The sequence below is a fragment of the Oryzias latipes genome, chromosome 24 (assembly GCF_002234675.1).
Source record: "Oryzias latipes chromosome 24, ASM223467v1".
In the NCBI taxonomy this organism is placed as follows: domain Eukaryota; kingdom Metazoa; phylum Chordata; class Actinopteri; order Beloniformes; family Adrianichthyidae; genus Oryzias; species Oryzias latipes.
The window spans coordinates 19,272,884-19,289,298 of NC_019882.2; the positions used below are offsets into that span (position 1 = coordinate 19,272,884).

General features: G+C 42.3%; 1 long non-coding RNA gene across 1 annotated transcript; it reads right to left on the reverse strand.

The window, feature by feature from the left end:
- Nucleotides 1-2,440: 2,440 nt before the first annotated feature.
- On the reverse strand, nucleotides 2,441-4,950 carry LOC110017719. Its single transcript, XR_002293215.2, has 3 exons — nucleotides 4,499-4,950; nucleotides 3,118-3,308; nucleotides 2,441-2,520 (listed from the first exon to the last, which is right to left on the reverse strand). It is a non-coding gene; the product is annotated as an uncharacterized LOC110017719 (long non-coding RNA).
- Nucleotides 4,951-16,415: the final 11,465 nt, after the last annotated feature.

Below are 16,415 nucleotides of genomic sequence, written 5' to 3' on the forward strand. Positions count from 1 at the left end.
CACTTTTACCACCTTACTTTAAATTCTCTTCTTTATTTTTGGGGCCTTACCTGTGTTTTAGTGGAAAAAAACTCAGAAAAAATTCATCTGATGTGAAGTTTTACTTTTCTTCCATGTAGGAGGCACTGATGAGAAGAAATTTGACAGAAAAATATGAATGTTTGTCGTCAAAATCTGCATGAAAAAGCTTCAGCTGCTTCACAACACAGCTCACATGATTGAGAACTACAGAATGTGAACCCATGTTTAAAAAGTTAACACCTGCAGTTTGAAAGACATTCAAATATTCTTAAATCCGCAGAAAAATAACATTCTTTCATTGGCTTCAACACCTAATTTGTATTTAAAATGAACCAACTTTCTAAAAACAAAAGATGAAAATGTGATTTGAATTTTAGCTAAAAAAAAATTAAACTCCATAACTTATCATAATATGATAAATTTCTGATCAATATAAAACTAGTTAACCCTCCTGTTTATGTCATTAAGTCACCACGCTAGCAGTAAAGCTGCATAAAGAATGGTTGCTATGGAAAATGTGAAGACACACTCTGTCGTGGAGATGAGAAAATGAGCCAATGCGTCCATCAGCTGACGACAAGAGAAAAACTGCATGGTTGCTATGGTGCTATTAGCACTGTGGGCCCCCCCCACCCCCACCCATTCTTGAACCGCTAAAGCATTGTGGTGCTGTGAAACAAGCACAGCCGGGGGCGACTGCCGCCTTTCATTAGGCGTGGTTTTAGTTGCTGAGCAGCTGTGGGACAGACTTTCCTCCTGTTTGGCTCCTTGTTGCCCCCGCCCACCCCCCACCTGCCTGCTCCTCCTGTAACCTGCACTCAAAGATCAGCCCGTGGATGACTGCACTTTACACCCCCCGCCAGGCTTGACCTGCAGGTGCAGGAGCTAATGGAAAGCTTATTAAATCTGTCTTCAACCAGATTAAGATGGAAATTATTTGGCCTGCAGCTCTACCTTTGGGTTGTTTTTAGAGAACAAGGAGACGGGGGGGGATTCTACAGGAGCCTTTTGGCCTCCATTTTTTGGGGGGGTTATTTGGTTAAAACAGCCACTGGTTAACAGTTAACCTCTTTTCACAGCTGATTTCGTGGTTGGTGGTAACGCCTGAGAGCGCTTCGCCGTGAAGCCTCACCATCGCATTGTGCCGCAGCTGCTGATTTATTGCAGAGCAACAAAACAGGCCTCCTTTGTGTTCCGCTACAAAAGCCAGGAATGTCTCCATTAATTAAGGGGCTTGTTGTTGCTGCTGAACGGGAACAAGGTAATGACTTCGGATCATTCATTCTGCAAAGCGTAAAGTTCAAAACGACGGGTGCATTAATCATGCCGCAGCTGCAGCTCGTGCATTCATCTGTGAGCATCCTGATGCAGGGCCGGACAAGGCCTCCTGCTTCTGCATGAAACTTTCACTTTCTGTCTCCTACGCAGTGACATTTTTTACATCCAAATGATTTTCTTTCATGCCCTGAGGCAGACCGGCAACCTTTCCAGAAGGCACTCCCCTTTGCCCAACAGTAGCCGGTATGGGCTACGGCAACCCTGTAACCTCCGAAGGGATACAACGGGTTAAAAAAATGGATGGATGGATGGATCTTAACTCCAGATCCAGGTGTTTACTTTAGCCCTTGTGCTGTCTTGCGGGGTCCAGAGGACCCCACTCCCAACGTTAACGTTGGGAGACAGTGCGCTGCACCTTTTTTCTTCAATGATTTGTGATCTTAACTGGTGTCCATGGATTACATGAAATCTTTCCACCTTTATCCACCTTTGTCATGGTAGGGAGAACACGTCAATGTAAGGGTGGGGTCATTTTGACCCCACAAGACAGCACAAGGGTTAGAGAAAAGTGGATTCTTTCACAGCATGTGGAAATGGTGGTTGGCCAGTAGGGGTCAGTGTTTACACATGAAAGACTCTCGTGCGTTTTTATTCAAATTGATAACAAACCTCACACAGGCTGCAGTTATGATTTTTCTTCCATCATAGCAACGCTCCTCCATCAGCCTCAGAAATGCAACAGCGTGCTTTTGAGCAGAGGAAGACTGCGAGTTTAACACCTTCAGCGCCGGCGGAACAACACCTACACTCTTCTCCTTGGAGGTTATTTATACAGCCTGTTAAGTCCTGCTCGCTGACAGCAGCGCGAGCCTCTAACTCTGGAGCCGCTGCAGCTCAGATAATTGCCTCTCACAGGGACACTTCAGTGTGTGGAGAGCAGGATGAGGATTAGAGAAGCTGCTCCGCCTCCAGAGACATTTAACCACATCTAAATGTCATAACATTGCATCCACACTCTCCAGGTACGGAATGAAAGTTGTTTCAAACACTGCCGATACACGAATCTATCACAGATTTATTGGAGTGGGTTTGAAATGTCACTGCATTTTCTTTTTCCAAAAGAAAAAGGTTGTTCTCTTTTTTGTTGTTGTTTTTTCGTCCTCAGGCTGTAAACTTCCTGACCCTCTTTGCTGCAGCGGCTCATCCGTGCATCGACTCCCTCTGTGAAGGAAAATCGATGAGCATGGGTCGAGAGAGCCGCTGAAGAAAGCAGGGTTTGTAACACTGTTGAAGCGTCAGGGCAGGATTTACAGTGGATGTTCTCAGCTGAGAGGAGTGAATTTCTCAGTCGAGGCAGTCTGACTTCAACTCCATTTTTCACACTATACCTCACAGTGTACAGGGATTCATTCTGATTGTGTTTATGGATGTCAAAGGGATTTCAAGAGGTGCACAGCGCTCTGTCGAAATGTTTTTGTAGGTGTTATTGTGAATTCGCCAACACAGCTAAGGTGTAGCTGAGTTTGGACGATGTTATTTTTACACTTGCAAACAAGGTTGGGAGATCCGGGTATTGTGAATATGCTAATGCTAACGCTTCTAACATGGCTAACATGTAGCGTGTTTCAAACAAGTTTTAGAGTTGCTGACAGTTAAGGAAGTCTGACATACAGACTTAATTCTGAATCTTTTGTCTCACTTAATGAGCCTCATAGTTCAGTGAACCTCAAACTGTTCGTTGAAGGTGCGCCTTATAATCAAGTGCGCCCAATAGTGGAGGGAATATATGACACAAATCTCAAGATCATCTCAACGTACTGGGATGAAATCGTCTCCTCTTTCTCCATCTCGCCTCCCAGCACCTTCGGCTCTGGTCGCCAGCATGCAGCAGGATCTCTGGCTCCACGCCAAACGGCGTTCGTGCCGAACTCAGGCTCCTTATCAGGTGTCAGATGTGGGTTTGGTGTGGCTGCAGTCCTTGTCTGTTTCCCGAATCACGTGTACTTCTCCTTCGAGGACCAAGACACATCAGTCAAAAAAGCAAAAAGGTAATGCAGTGCATCTCTCGTTGAAAGGCATGCAAATACCGCACGCTGCAGGGACAATCTTGCCGCCAAAACCAGCACTTTCTCGCCAGCATGCCAACCGAGATCCAAACGTGCACGCCACTCCCACACGCGCAAGCAAGACAGGATTCAACAAATGGATTCAAACACTCTTTAATTCTCTCTCTTCACTCTTTGATTATAAATGCTTATTCAGAATCAGAGTAAAAGCTCCATAGCAACCATAACATGTTTGTCATGTTCAGGCCTGTCAAACATGAGAGGATTCATGCAATTTACTTTATTAACCGTCACATCTGCCTCAAATACGGCTTTGACATCATAACTACAAAGAACTCCGGTTTGACTCTGCTGTTCTTCCTCCTCTGGATATCCAACAGATTAACCATCAGTAAGTCATAGATGACTTCTACCACCATGAAACCTTAACCTTGGTGGAGATGCCATGAGAACACTAGCGGCACAAATTCTTTCCCAAACTTATTAATAACATATTTTGGCTTTAGGCTCACAGAAATGACCACTTTATTTACAGGCTTTTAGCTAAGAAGCTTGGATCAGACACACAACTTAATTAACAATTACATAGAAAGCTCTGTAATTCAAAGTTTTAAGAGCGTTAGGAACCTTATAGTGTGAAATCCTGGAGCTTTCAGTTTGTTTTTCCTTCAAAGATTACAGGTTTAGTCTGCAGGAGGACACTGGACGTTATTTAAAGTAACCTCATTTATGGAGACCACTAAATTAGTTATAAGAATTTTTTTTTTTACTTGTCCTGTCCAGCAGCTGTAGAAAACAGAAAGAGCCAAGGGCCTCTTGTGTTGGACACATGCTACTGTTACAATCAAGAGTTATGTTGCTTTGAACACACGAGGAGTATATTTGTATAAACCTCCTTTTAAAACTATATTTAAATTTGAATGATTTGAAATTGTATGAATCATAAAAAGGATATTTTTTCTTTTTAAGCCCCTTTTTTGTATTTCCTAAAAAAACTTGGTTGTCTATGTTTTACGACGAAAAAATCATTTGAATAACTTGTAACTTGTAAAAATAGAAACTATTATATTGTGATAAGATGAATTACATTTATATATTTTACTTGTAAGCATGTCAACATTTCGTAAACTTACCTCTTGTTAATAAAGTTGCCAAGCCGTCTTCCAAAAGGGGCGGAGTCACAGATTTTGTTGTTAGACAAGCATGGTATCAGAGTTGTTCACTGATTTTTTTTTATAGCTTTGGTGGAGATTTGAGAATCAGACTGGACGGAAAGGGTTATTATGCAAAAGTTTTGGATCCAGTGGAAGAAAATTTGAAAAACTATTTGAACATCCGGCTAAAAAAAACAAAAACAAAATCCAGGTTCTCTGTGAGTGAATGACCAAATGGAGGAGGACCCAATATGCAGGAGACCAGGCTTGGTGATACGAAATAAAACATTGAATAAACACTAAACATGACAAAACAAGGTGACAAAGTATAAAAGAGTAGATGACCTAACAAGTATGAACAGAAACCAAGACACCTAAATAGGCTGAGGGCAATTAACTGAACTGAAGACAGCTGTGGATCACGAACCTGAAACTGGTGTGTCTGACAAAAAGCAAAACCAAACACTTGACCAAGAACAACAAAACCAACCCAAACCACAGAATCCTCACTGTGAAAAGTTGCAGAGTCCCTTCCTGATTATTTTAAATGCCAATTACAACTTTAACCCTTGTGCTATCTCAGATGACCCCACCCTTACATTGACGTGTTCTCCCTACCATGACAAAGGTGGATAAAGGTGGAAAGATTTCATGTAATCCATGGAGACCAGTGAAGAAAAAAGGTTCAGCGCACTGTCTAGTGGGGTCCAGATGACCCAACTCCCAATGGTAAAGTGCCTAGGATAACACAAGGGTTACATGAATAAAATTTGCTTCATCTGCGTCATCTGCATATTGTCTTTAAAGAATAGAATGTTAAATTTGTTCCTGTTATTTTTATTATTAGCTGTTTAAATTATTTTTGTATTTTTCAGTAATTCCCACAATCATCTTTGGAAATATTTTAGTAGACAAAACATAATTTAAGTAGTAAGCAGCTACCAAACACAACTGAACACCAAAAACAGAATTTACGTCACCTTATTTTTGCTAAGACTGATTCCATATCTGTTTTCCTTGATTTTAGTCTAAGCATGCCGCTAATTAAACCTGAAATGTCTCCTTTTAGAGTTTGGAAAGTCCCCCAGTGGAGTGTGGGAACAGAACACATCAAAGCTCTTGCCATAATTGAATGAACTGTTCGGATGTAACTTAGTCTCGTCAGCATTATTGCCAATTAGCTGCTGATAGTGGCAGTAATTTGTGACCAGAGAGACAAACACCAAAATCTGGAAGCAATTGGGGAAATCGATGTGTATTGATATATTTCTGCACGGAATAAACAAAAAAAAGGAATTTAAGATTGACTCACATTTGGAAATTAGGACTGTTTTTCTGCATTTTGATAGAAAAACGAAATCTTTTAAAACACTGACATGAAGTAAATTAAGGGAACACACTGATGGATCATAAAATACCCTGTTTTTTCAAAAGAAGTTAAAGTCCCAGTAAATTGCAATTTGTTCTCTGCATTTGACCCGTCCCCTGGGGGACACACCCACGCTCGGGAACATATGACAGTTTAACCCCCCAGTGCAACTCATCTTAATGCTGAGTGTCAAGCAGGGAGGCACTGGGTCCCATTTTTAGAGTATGACTTGGCCTGGAGACATACTTACAACCTTCCAGTCACAGGGTGGACACTCTACCACAAGGCCACTGAGCTTGTAAACGTTAACGCCTGAACAGGGAGTTGAACCCTTGACTCTCAGATTAAAAGTCTAATGCTTTATCGACTTACAGCCCTGTGAGGGTTTTAATAGAGATAAATAGCAGTAGAGTCACATAGATTATTGTGTTGTCTGCATTAAGATCTATTTAGTTTTATTCCTTATTGTCAGGTCATGAAGGAAAAACACGTTGGATTTTTGAAAATAAAAATTAATTTGTATCTCAAAATTGAGAACAAGTGTGTCAGTTTACCCACAAACAAACTGAGGTTGTCTTGCTGAAACCTTAAGACTTTACCCTAAATGACCATAGATTTATTTGCTGTCTCTATTGAAACCTATTTCGTTTAATTCCTAATTCTCAGGTCATGTAAAAAGCACATGTAAAAAAGCAGGAAGCCAAGGCTAGAGCCTTGGGGAATACCAAAATTGATTTATGTTTGATAAAACTCTTTTGTCTATTGAATCCGTATGCTAAAACAAAATTAAATAAAGTCCGGTTGACAAATAGTTTCATAAAATTTACCAGGCTAAAAAAGTCTAGAAAGAGACAGCTTTTTTCTTAGTCTTATTCCAACAACTTTATATGTAAAAATAAATTCAAATAAATAAAATAAAATACAGGAGGAGAGAGTTGAAGTTATTCAGTTATACCTTCTGATCCACCAGGTAGAGTCAAATATTTATAAAATTATGTGTTTGTCTAACTCCAGTTGTTGGAACTACTTTTTATTTCTTAAGTGTTGCTTGAAATCAGATTGATAAACATCAAAAAGCTCTTGGTTTAAGGATTTTTCAATTTTTTGGGTGGTCCAAATCATTTCTTAAAAATATGGAAAAAAAGCAACTAGTTATGACACAGCAGTGAATCCCAAATGAATGCATAAGTGAAAGCAAAACGAGCCACATCTGTTGGAAAATTCGCTTGAACTTTGAGGCGTAACTTGTCATTACATGTTAATAACTATGAGAGGTATAATAGGTTGCTCCACCAGGGATCTGATGGAATTCTGCACCTGCCAATCAAAATGTTTTTTTTTTCAAGATAACATCTGGTTTGAAATTATGAGGAAACCAGAAGTCACACACCCGTGTAAATCCCTCCCTGAGTGCTTCACAATGTGTCCATGCAGGCTGGAAATCTTCATCATCACTCAGAGATCGCTCCCTACCTTTGATGTCTCCCCTCTGGTGACTATTTATACAGCCTCCACTTGTTGTTGCTACTGTGTAGAGCTCCGCTGTACACAAGCATATAAACACAGGCTGAGCTCACAACGCTGCCATCCTTATCGACAGGAACCCAAAGTTCCTCTGATGGAAATGTCTTTGTTCCCCCTTGGCTGCCACACAATGAGCGCGAGACTCTCTGGAGTCTGCTGAAGGCGCTGCGAGCAGAGACCTTCGCTCATTCCACACATAGCTCAACGAAGGCGCTGACCTTTGCGCGGGGGGCTATTAAAATTGTTCTCCATCCATGTGTACAGTCACCTTGGCACACAGGAACACGTTACTGAGTGGGAGCTGGAAAACAAACGTAGATAACGTCTGTTTATGTTTTAGAGCCTTTGGTCTCTCGAGCTTTTAATGTTCTGCTGCAACTGACCAACTTCTGTGTCTCCAAGGATACATTATTAGAAAACTCAAATACTTTTCAAAGACATGCTTCCTGACAGTCCTTCATTGGATCCTCTTGTGTGGATAGTAAAGCTCCAGGAAGATGTCATCAAAAAACAAAAAGAACAGAAATCCAATCCCAACTGATTGCTTAGTTGGACAGAACAACAACCAAAGGTGATGAAGTCTTTGGTCTCCAGTTAGAATATGATAGAAGCAGAATGCTGTGATGCTCCATTGTGTGAAGACTTCTGCTGATTAATGCCCATACAACTTCTGTAAGATGTGCGAGAACTTGTAATCCAGAACTGATTCAGAAGGAAGGAGCACCCTCATACTTGTAGTCAGGAAGTAGATGATCAGTGAGGAATATCTCCAAGTAGGGGACAAACAATGGTCAGGAACTCCAAGTGGCAACCGGAAGGCAAGATGGTCAGGACCTGAGTTTTACTCCTTTTAAGCACTATTTCCAGTGGGTAAAGTTAGCTTTATCCGACTGAATTGTTGAATTTTTAAGTATCCATTTGCATTTCTTTTTCTCAGTCGGATCTTGTTTTGGACATTTCTGCCCCCAAACCAGCGTATTGTAATTTTGGGACATTTTCAGATAGTTAAGCTCCCACATGTGTGAAGGGAAACCAAACTGACAAAGTGAACATTTTCTAAATTCCCCACTTATTTAAAGCGAGTCCCCCGACCCATCCTGGTGTGAAACCACCCTTACATTAGTCAAGTCTGGAGGAGATGAAGGTGTGGATAAGCTTCTTCAGTTCTAATCTAGACTAAACATCTCCAAAATGTTTGATTAGCACTGATCCAACTTTTCCTGTGCCAATGTAAATATTTTGGTGTTGTGTTTCTGCTGATACTGATCCGGTCCCGTGGCTTTGTGAAAGAGCGCATCAGCATCAGCAAATAGTCGAACCTTTCCTTCCAGTTTTTGTTCAGCTTCATGCTGTCGAGTTTATGTTTCTGCCGTTGCAGAGGAATCTTGTAAAGTCTAAAAGAAAAAAATTTGAATGTGTTTTTTTTAGTCACCTCCGAGTCCAACATTTATCACGTGTGGTCCTTCTTTTTGTTGAATGTTTAAGGAATTTATTTTACTCCAAAATGTAACCTCTGTCTTGTCTTTATTTACTTAGGTAAATTTGTTTTTTTCCTACCACTTCCTGATCTAACCTACCTACCTACGGGTTTCCTATATTATTGTCTGAAATGGAAAATTAATTTATGAATTTAGTGATATGTTAATACCAAACTTGACTGAACTGGTTGATTGGTTTTGCATAAATCAGCTCAAATGGAAAAGCTACTAAATGCTTGAAAACGGTACACACACATCGTCCACACAAGTCAGTTTTTAGCTTCATGTGGAATCTTCCCATCATGTTTTTCGTCTATATTAAGAAAACCAAATTCAGATGGATTCAATGTGCCCTAAAAATTAGCCTTGTTGAAATTTTCCTTGTTCTGACTCACCTCTGATCGAAAATCCATCAACATTTCAAGAATTTGCCTCCAACAAGTCAAACCCTGAGTACGTAGAGCCCTAAGGGACCATTCAGTGAAACATCAGAGTGAATCAGGCTGTCGTCTGCATATCTGTGGGTAGCTGCATTGTTTTCTAGCATAAGTCTTGCAATCATCATCTAGTACACTGAGAACAGATCAAGAGTCAGCCCTTTGGAGGACGACACATTCATTGGCGGTCAGTGACGTAGGAAGAGGTTTGTGGCTGGTGAAGCTCTGACTCTTTTCAAACATTCCAGCACAACATATTCACCAACTACTGTTTGTGCTTCATATCTCATCTCTACATTATTTCCATCACATAGCAAGTACGTTTGGGCCTTGCAAGAATGCCAATGTCTAGTGGATCAGTATGACTCCCAAAAAACACGAAAGCAAAAACTCTGGATGATGCCTTTAGGAAAAAGTAGTCTATTTAGTGCACTTAGTGTATGATAAAAGTGAGACACAAAAACAAGACCAAAAAAACTCAATTACGTGGTTGTAAAAGTTCTTCTAAAAGTTCAAATAAAAATGTCTATCCTAAAAAACATTTTACTGAACCATGACATTATTAGCATATATACTAATAATGTATATATATATATGAGTAAAATCAAAGTACGCAATCAGCACAGTTTACATGGGGCTGTTTAATCCGCTGTGAGGCGGAACTCGGTGCTGCCTCACAGCGCAGCCTACGCTGTTTTTGAACGGGAAATGCTCAAAATATGGCGATTTTGTGTATAAAAACAATCAAACTCATTTAAATCATATATCATTGGACCGCAAGTGATGGTGCTCATAGACACAGTCATCGCATTCATTTTCATATCAGAACAGATTTTTACCTGATGAAAGACCAACAAAAGTCTACATGAGCCAAAGTGGGTCACTGATCCAGTTTACTGTCTAGTTGAACTGTTTTGTCCCACGTTATCAGCTCTGGGATTAGCACATCAAGTTATCTATCCACTACACCACAGGAATCAATCTCCAGAGGAAAAATGTTCTTTATGTTTGTCAACCAACCTGCAATTAAAGCTAGCTTCTTATTTTTCTGCTGAATTCTGAAAAACCCGGAGGCCTGGACTCCAACTCTCCCATACTGCCTCCTAGTGAGCAGAAGGTAGAACTCCGTGATTTTAAGCCTTTTTCAGTGTTGTTTGTTTTTTTGAAAGTTCAGCACAACAGGACCATTCCTACCTCACGTTTGAATCCCTGCCATCTTGCCTTCATTTTAAAGAGCTGCAGGGTAGTGGAGTTCTTGATTTAACAGTTTACAACTCCTCCAGTGTGATTCTAAATGCTCATTAGGACCTGTCCAAGAGCAGGGTACAGTTTAAACACTGAATCCACAGGAACACTCCCTTGAGTGCCGTATAGCAAGCAATGTCTCAAAACAAAAGCAGATAAGATCTGTGCTGAGTGAGTCCCCCGGGGCTCTGCTATGCTGCGCTCGCCATTGTTCTGGTCCACTTAAATGAACGGCCACACAAAATCAACGCAAGCTTATCATATTTATGATAACAGAGCTTTTCCACGGGTCAACGCATCCTAACCAGTGCAGTGCACCACCAGAGCTTTTTTGGGTTCAGCTTTTTGCGTATGAGTCATGAACCAGTCCCGTTTATGACTGTATTCCACCCAGACTGTAGTCTTTATGAGCTCGGTTGTCCAGTAAGTGACACAGCTTCGTGACAGATTCTCCAACTCCCCTTTGAATCTCCCTAATGCCTGGCCTCACGGCCGCAGTCAGCCGCTGCACAGACGACCAAATCCTGTTACAGCCGGCTTTTCATGATGCCTTTAACTTCGTTACGTTCTGCTCTCAAGTCTAGATCCAATTTTCCAATCAGGTGAGGCAGCAGCGCTGCGACCAGGATGCTTGTCTCTAACATCGTAAAAACTAAAGAGGCATTTTTCCTGCCACTCGGGTTTTGATGACTTGGCTGAGAACAGGAACTCAGTCAGACAGACATCTGAGGATAGGGGTGGGGGTGGGGGTCTATGCTTTAATCCTGTAAAGATGAAACTGTCCTGGTTAAAGAAAATGTGTTCGTTACCATTTGTTCACCTTAAACAGCTTTTTTCTTTTTGAATGTGGATTTTAAATAAATTGGATTTCTAGTGAAGATGAAACTTCTAATATAGTTTTCTTTTCTTTTAGTTTTACTTTATAATGTTTTAGTTTTATGGGTTTATCTTCCTAAAATGATAAACCAATCCATCCATCATCCATCCATCCATTTTCTTTTGCTCATCAGGAGGGCAGCAGTGTAACCAAAGATGCCCAGAATTCCCTCTGACCCCGGCAACTTCCTCAGGCTCCTTGAGGGGACCCCGAGCTGTTCCCAGGCCAGTCTCTCTAGTGCATCCTGGGTCTTCCCAGGGCCCTCTCCCCAGTAAGACATGGCCAGAACACCTCCCCGAGGAGGTGTGCAGGAGACATCCTGACCAGATGCCTGAGCCACCTCAACTGGCTCCTCTGGATGTGGAGGAGCAGCGGCTTTGCCTGAGATTGCCCTGGGTGACCCAGCTTCTATTTGTAAGGCTGCATTCACAGCGGCTCATGTTTAGGCGGCCACTTTCAATGAAAAGTCTGTGTAAACGCACGTACAATTGTGTTTTAAACTTCTGCATTTAGACCTCTTGCGTTTATGCTAGTATTATACGTCCGGTCTTGGGCTCTGTACACAAACCGGGCGTTCATTGATCGCATGCTGGAAGTTCAACCAGTTGACCTTTCGACAGTTTACTTGCGTAACACCTGAACTTTGACTAATCAGGACTTGGATTTGGCTGTGACACATGGGTGGCATTCTTTTTGATTAACGGAAGTGCCAGCCAGTTGAAAACATCAACATGGACGAAAAATTATTAAGTGGGGTTTGTGCCAAACTAGAATGATACGATACTAGTACATACATGTGTAGAAATAGAGTTGTGAAGGAAAAAGCCTGGAGCAGAATAGGCTCCGTGCACGAAAGTAAGGAGTTCTACTTCCGCCGCCTTGAGTGTGAGGCCGACCATTTCCGGCTTGCGACTTCTATAGCAGCGACACGGCAGATTTTGATTGCGAAAGATGGTATATTTCACCCGTTTTCTACAAGGTCTCCTGAAAATCGACGTGAACGACATCTACAGGATTGTCGACCAGTGCGTGGTTACATGGGCAAAATATCGTGTCTAAAATATATAGTGTCGAAAATACCGAAAGGAAATGTGTCCCGTTGTAGACAAACCTGTGCTGTCACATATTTATGCAGCAGCTCGGTAATATACGAGGCGATCTTCCAAACGTGCTTTTATTAATTTTATGAATATTATGAAGTGCCTGTTCTCTCATCATTTTATATTTAATCCTTGTGGTCAGTGCTTTTTTTGTGGAAGAAGAACAAAACTGAAGAACAACCCAGTGTTAGGATAGGCTAACAACATTAGCCTTTTGATGGAGACAAAATCCAGGACAAACCATGTGGGAAACGCTGCAATCTGCATCCTGGCTGCACGTAAATGATCAGCCTTTATTTGTCGGGGCACAATTAGAAACACAATTCCATGTGTCGTGATTTTTTGAACAGTTTCTAAGGACTGAGCGGCATTTCTGCTCTGAAAAGCTCACACACACTGTGTGCTCTGCTCTGCCCTCGCGAGTCCGGCAGCCGCTAACCCAGAGCGGCGGTTCGGCTCGCAGTCCGAATTCTCACACATAACAAAACTCACACGTAACAAAGCACCCTCCCCTCAAACACATTAATAAATCCGGCTGCTCTGCTCAGAGAGGTTCACTCGGTCCACTGGCACCGGAGCCCGAACGCAGAGCTCGGATGCCGGGTCCAGACGTCAGTGGACACGCATACCCCCGCATCTCCCTCGTGAGGGGTGAAAGAGAGGGGAGACCCAGCGGGGCGAGAGCGGAGCGGGGCTTTACGCGGGGCGTCCGCAGAGCCGCTGGTCGGTCCCGTATGAGCTCACTAGCTTTCTCTCAGCGAAACACCGTCTATGCATGACGTAAACCAGAGCAGCAGTGACACACGATCGGAATGACCGTTTACATGAACAACGATCGGCATAACCCAGCTATCTCGATTGGAAAGAAATTTTGATCCGAACGAGTCTGACCGGGGCAAAGTATTCCGAACGGCGTGTTTACATGACGCATTTTCTTTCCGATTGCTGCAAATACGAAACACGACTCGTCTTGCTTGGGGTGAAGTCCTCCCGCCGTGTTCACCATCCATTCGGCTCTCACCGACACATATACTGGAAAGCTATGAAAGCTTATCTTAGTACTGTTGTACTTTGACAAATTCGCACACGGGTACACAACAATGTTGTGATGTCTTTGTCACGCGTTGAAACAACAAACGCCTTTCTTTTACCCGAAATCCGCTCCTATTTACTCAAAACTAGCAACTCAACAAAACTCCCCACAACAATAACACGACCAACAGGAAGTTGTCGGCCTCACACTCGAAACACAGAAGTTAACCGGAAGTTCTATCGTGCACGTAGGCTATTCACAAGATTTGCACCACTTTGACTTTTTGCACCTGGCCTCTTCCAACTGTGAGTACATGCGCGAATATCAGGTAGCGACAGACCAGTGTGAACACCATGCATTCAAGAACTCACGTTCAGCACATTTTTGAACGCACGTCAGATGCCCAGTGTTATATATAGCATAAGGGAGTATCCAGCCATGTCAGCCGCTTGTATTCAAGACCTCGTTCCGTCAGTCATGACCCAGAACTCATGACTATAGGTGACTCTTGGAACGAAGATCAACCGGTAAATTGAGAGCTTTGCTTTCCGGCTCAGCTCTTTCTACACAACAAGGGACCTGTACAGCGACCTTAGGACGCTGTTCCAAACCGCCTGTTGATCTCACGCTCAGACCTCCCCTCCTCGTGAATAAGACCCTAAGATCCTTAAACTCCTCCCCCTGGGGCAGGAACACTCCACCCACACGGAGAGGGCAAACTACCAATATAAACCCTTGTGCCATCTTAGATGACCCCACCCTTCCATTGACGGGTTCTCCCTGCCATGACAAAGGTGGATAAAGGTGGAAAGATTTCATGTAATCCATGGACACCATTGAAGATCACAAATCATTGAAGAAAAAAGGTTCAGCGCACTGTCTAGTGGGTCTACATGACCCAACTCACAACATTAAAGTGCCTAGGATAGCACAAGGGTTACCCAATGTTGCTCTTTCTTGTCCTTTTCCTGTCAGTTACTTCAAACTATGGAAAAAAGCTTATTTTCTGCTGTAGTCGAACATATGATTGAGTTCAACTTCAAAATTTACAACAGTGCATGACAGTGAGATGCACTTGAACGCATCAGCAGTAGTAGGACATTGCCCCTGCCCTGATGCCCCTGCCGACGGGGGACTATCGATCCCTGGATCTTGTCTGAGGATCCCCTCCCGATCTGCAGCTTCTGCCCTGACCGCTTTCCCTCTGTGCGCTCCTGCAGGGAGACTCTCCTGAAGAGCCCCTTCCCCCAACCTCGGTGAGCGTGCACCCCCATCCCACTCATCACCAGCCCCGCACGCTTCCCCCTCTGCCTTCTACCACCATCCTCTCCTCCCACGGTGATGTTAGCTGCAGTAATAGCTCAGATGCATCTGGCTGCTCAGCATCACAGAATCATTTATCATTCAATCATTCAGACATGAATGAGTTAAGAAATGTTAAGTCTGGATTTTCCAACTTGTTCTTCTAAACCTCTGATCTGGATTAAATAGACTCAGTGAACCAGGTTTCTTTTGTTTTTCCTGTAAAAAGTACAAAGGTCAACATCAAACAGCATCAAAGACGTGAAGTTTCCAACTGAACGCATGAAAATCCAGCAGGAAGTAAAGATTGTTTCTAAAAACCAGAATAAAACGTCCTTTTGTTGGATTCCCATTTCAGCCATAAATCGTTTTCATTTAGTTCTTGTAATTGAATTGATTGAGTTCAAATGAAGTTGACCTCTGAGGTCGCAGCTGTCTGATGTCAAGTAGGCAAAATTGATTGAAGTCTCCGATTGGTTTCTTATGAATTGATCTTTTTGTTCCCGGAGAGATTTCTTTTTTTTCCACGTCTTGCATCGACAGGAAGGACGAATGAAGGAGACGCTGGTTCTCCTGTGAAGCTGCTGAGAACGTGTGGAGATTTGATCAGATCAGGGTTTACACACTCCTCGTGTGACGACGATAGAGATCAGATCGAAAGAATAAACAAACCGTCCTTTGGACTGATGACAAAACAGTGTTTTTTTTTCACAAGATTCCTTGTTCGTGTGCTGCTCAAAGGCACTGAAGCAACCAAAATCACCCAAAAACCTCGACCCGCTCCTCACAGGCTGACTCAAACCTTCAGAGTATTTCCATCACCTTAAACAACCTTTATCTCTCGGTGAAGATGACGCTAAAGATGATAATCAGAAGTTTATGATGGGTTTTTCCTGAACCTGAAGACAGTTTAATGTAACTTTTTCATATTTTAGATTTCTATTTCAGTGTTTTTTATTTTGCACTTCTAAATATTGAGCCCTTTGCACACGTTATGTAAAATGTCTTTTGGCACTTCTGTCCTTGTAAATGTTGCTGATGGCACAGAGTTTCTAACAGAGGGAGGAATAAAGTTTTGTCCGATCTAACTGTTCCGTTTTACCATCGCAAACCTTTTTTTCTATTTCACACATTCCACTCAGTAGGTGGCAGCACATCTTCTCATTGATTCTCATGTTACAGTCCTACTCTGATCATCTTTCGATCTATTTTCAAAGTGTTCTCAGTCTCTTATGACGTTTTGAGCCAAAATGGAAAAAAAATGTGTCATTTTCTAGGACATTTCTCAGTACTAGGTTTAAAAGTTGTCATCTATACTTGGTTTTTTAACCCTTGTGCTATCCTATGACCCCACCCTTACATTGACGTGTTCTCCCTACCATGACAAAGGTGGATAAAGGTGGAAAGATTTCATGTAATCCATGGACACCAGTGAAGATCACAAATCATTGAAGAAAAAAGGTTCAGAGCACTGTCTAGTGGGTCTAGATGACCCAACTCCCAATGTTAAAGTGACTAGGATAGCACAAGG